Source organism: Epinephelus moara, chromosome 12 (assembly GCF_006386435.1).
Source record: "Epinephelus moara isolate mb chromosome 12, YSFRI_EMoa_1.0, whole genome shotgun sequence".
NCBI lineage: Eukaryota > Metazoa > Chordata > Actinopteri > Perciformes > Serranidae > Epinephelus > Epinephelus moara.
In genome coordinates this window covers 29,752,240-29,755,955 of record NC_065517.1, presented here as the reverse complement: position 1 = coordinate 29,755,955, position 3,716 = coordinate 29,752,240, and positions in this window count along the sequence as shown.

The following is a 3,716-nucleotide window of genomic DNA, read 5'->3' as shown; positions in this document are numbered from 1 at the left end:
AGAAAGCATCAGTGGCTGCAGCTGACAGGGACAGCTAACAGCAGCAGCAAAGCTAACATCAGGACGTCATCTGTTAAAAGCCTCCCGTTGTCAGATATGACATGAAACTACTCCACTTAGCTCAATCATGTTGTAACTAGGACATCTGCTGGAAAAAAATATTTTTTTCACGGACCGTTTATTGAGTTACTGAGTTATTACAGACACCGCTAATTGCTAACGGCGTCCCTACGTCACCCCGGTCAAAATGGTTGCGCAACGGTTACGTCACATCCAGAGCCTGGTAACTTTACAGGAACCTTCCTCCTACTCCGCTCTCTCAGTGGAGACACGGCGGTTGAGAGGGCCGAGCGAGAGGACGTTCCTGTAGTAGTTCCTGCCCCCCAAATAGTACCAGGTACTCTTCAGTGGAAACGGGCCTATAATTTCTGGAAAGAGACATTGCTGTTGAGTTCCACCTAGTTCCATTATATTGGAGAGAAGGCAGACATCTCCAGCACTCGGCAACTCATGCCAAAACAATCTAAACTGTTTGTAATTTTGATTTTGGGGTGAGCTGTCCCTTTAATCTGTAAAACTGCCATTTGGAAATTCTGTTTGTTAAAATGCTTTTCAGTTTCCTAGTCCCACTTGGTGTCGGTGAACAAAAACCCTCCTTTGGCTCTTTGTCTTCATAATATTTTTAAATATTAATCAGGTTGGCAGTGTAATAAATCTTTCTAAAAGGTTACAGGCACAGCTATACAAATATTAATTGTACCTGAGATTGAATTGCCTGGGTTAGGGATGAAGGTGCATGAGGTCATTTTTAAAAATTCCTTATTAAGAACACAGACATGGTATTGTTGCTGGCACCTGGAATGCATTATTAAAGTTTTCAATCATGAGCAGTGGGCTGGATGAATCAACGCAGGGATGTGACTGTGTCAGTCAGAGGGCCAAACAAGAATGTCCTTGCTTTGGTTGTCCACAGTGAGCTGGAAAATGTTTGAGAGTTTAAACTGGAATGCTGTGGACAGATGAGCAGAAGGGGCCACGATAAATAAAGCGCTTGTCTGCACAGTGAGCTGTGGTGGTTTAATTGGTTCTTTTTAGTGATGATTTCGTCGAAACTCATTATTGATCAAATTATAGAGCAGTCTAGGAATTGAATTGATTTGCTTCAAAAAGACACATTGAAATCATATTGAAGGCAAGGCTGAAAGCCAGACTGTCTTTGCAGTTGTCTATGACCAGGGTTGTTGTAGTGGGGAAAAGTGGTAACCAGGGACCCAAACTGGGGGGTGGGGGGACTTGAAAAGCCAGGAATGAAAAATTTGATGGTGTTTGCCATTTTTATTAAGTAATTAGTGCCATACCTAAGTTGATATTGGCTGTATAAATCAGTTGAGACACTGTACTTTGGAAAATAAATAAAAATAGTGGAGGAATGAAGCTCTAGCAAAAGTTAAGTCAGGAAGACAATATTCTTTCTCACCCTGCCATTCACCCATTGCATGCATACTTACGCTCTATCTCCAGGTGTCGCTGTCTGAATCTGTTAATCGAGTCATCGGCTGTTTTCTGCTGATTCGCAATCAACCAGAAGCACAGCGACACGCCTTCTCTGTCAGCCTATCATCTTATTGCTCCTCATTTTAAATATGGGTCTTTCTCTGCTGTAGTTCTTTCTTGCTGCCGTTGTGCGCGCCCTCCACCTCCCCATCTAGTCTTTACGGATTCATCAGCCTCATCAGCCTCAGAGTCATCAGCCACCTCCACCACTAGGATCTGGACTCCATGGGGGGAATTTATCCTGCTGTGGCTCGGATGTCCCTCAATCACAAAATATCTCCCTCTGGTGTCCAAGCAGCCCCTTCACTGCATATCATCCCCCCTCTCTTTCCCCCTTTCACACCCAACAACTATCCTATCAATTAAAGGCAAAAAAGCCCTAAAAATGTATTTTTAAAAAAGCATGTTTTGTGATGTTGTAGTGACCTTGATCTTTGACCTTGATCTAATGAGTTCATTGTTTGATACCAAGCGGACATGCCAATTTTTAAGAAATTTCCACAAGCTGTTCTTGAGATATCACGAGAATGGGATGGACGGTCATCCCGAAAACATAGCGTGGATGCATAAACATTTTAAAAGGTGCATGAGAGAGACATGAGTCAAGCAGGGGAGGGGGAACACAGAAACTGCTTCTGTATAGAGCACAGACATTGGTGCTGCGCCCCTGTGTATGACAGAAGAAGCTCTGGGTTGAACAAAGCACAGGCTTCTGCAAATGGCCTTGTGTACTCTATAATAAAAATGATAGTTGGGTGCAAAGAAATATTTGTACAAAGTCTTTTATTATGCATAAATATGTAACAAACCATAACAGTTTCCAAATGCTGTACACTTCTTTACACAGTTTGGGACAACTGCTTGTGGTTCATACACAAATTGCTATTATCATAATATCACAACACTGTTGGAAACCCACTAATTGCATAGATAGAAAATAAGCACCGTCTTTGAAAAGTAAACCGATACTGTGTAAACATCAGTGGTTAATTTGAGTAACAATAGCTTATCTGTAAAATTCTGAAAGCCTCAAATGTTTCCTGGCCTCAAACCTTCGCAGCCTGATTTGTATTCACTGCACTCCAGACTCAAATTGGCATGTTATACCTCCAAGTGAAGGTCTGTCCCCCACTCACCCCCTCCTGCATGGAAAATTCTCAGCTGCGCCAAAGATTTGCTGGGGATCAGTGTGTTGTATACAGAATATAGGCTACATGGAGCAAGACTCTCAGGAGGCTGTACAGTCCAGCAGATCAATTCAAGCCATAATACAATTCATACAGAGATTGATCAGCTCTAAATAATGATCCACAGGCTGCGTGGAGACGCCATCCAAGTATAATATCTGACAGCTGTGCAGAAACAACTCCAGTGTTACAAGTACATGTGCTTCAAAACTCTACTGTTTGTTAGTTGCAATTATTGAAAACCAGTATTGAGTCCGACAGCTCCTGGACAACAGCCTATCTCCTAATATCGCTCAATAACACTGAATCAGCGGATACTGACGCATCCACCCACAAATCAATCAGTCAAGTCAATGACGGAGCTGAAAAGGTGAGAAAATGTGGTCTACGTGAGGAAAGATGTTTGAGAGGAAGGTAAGGCAAAATGACAACGTTGCATTTTGACTCTGCAGAACAGAAATGCAAACATGGCTCCACAGATCCTCCGTAGACATGCTGGAGGCTATTTATGATACCCAAATCAGTATTTCTTTTTTTCCAAAGATGCAACGGAGTCGGTATTTTAGCCTGTCAGGAACGAAACAATGCAATTAAGCTTTGTGGTGTAACCTGATAAGCCATCCAATTATTCTGCAGCGGGTGTCATGACAACGCCAGTGAGCCCCCGCTACCTCTCGCCTCAGTCATGATGCCATGAATACAGAGAGAAGGACCACTTCAGCCAGACTGGGGCACAATGTAATATCCTCTTGATGCTGAATGTCAGCTTAGCCGTGGATAAAAATAATTTGCTGAGTCTAAGCAGAACAATAATTCCTCCATAATAAGATTTGGGACAAAGGATGTGTTTTGTGACACAGATTGCAGTTAAAGGGAAATTTCGGTTTATTTCAACCTGTCTCCTATCGTCCTAAATTTGTTTCAAGTGACTAGTGACATAAAAATAATAGTTAGCATGTTAGCCGTTAGCCTAGA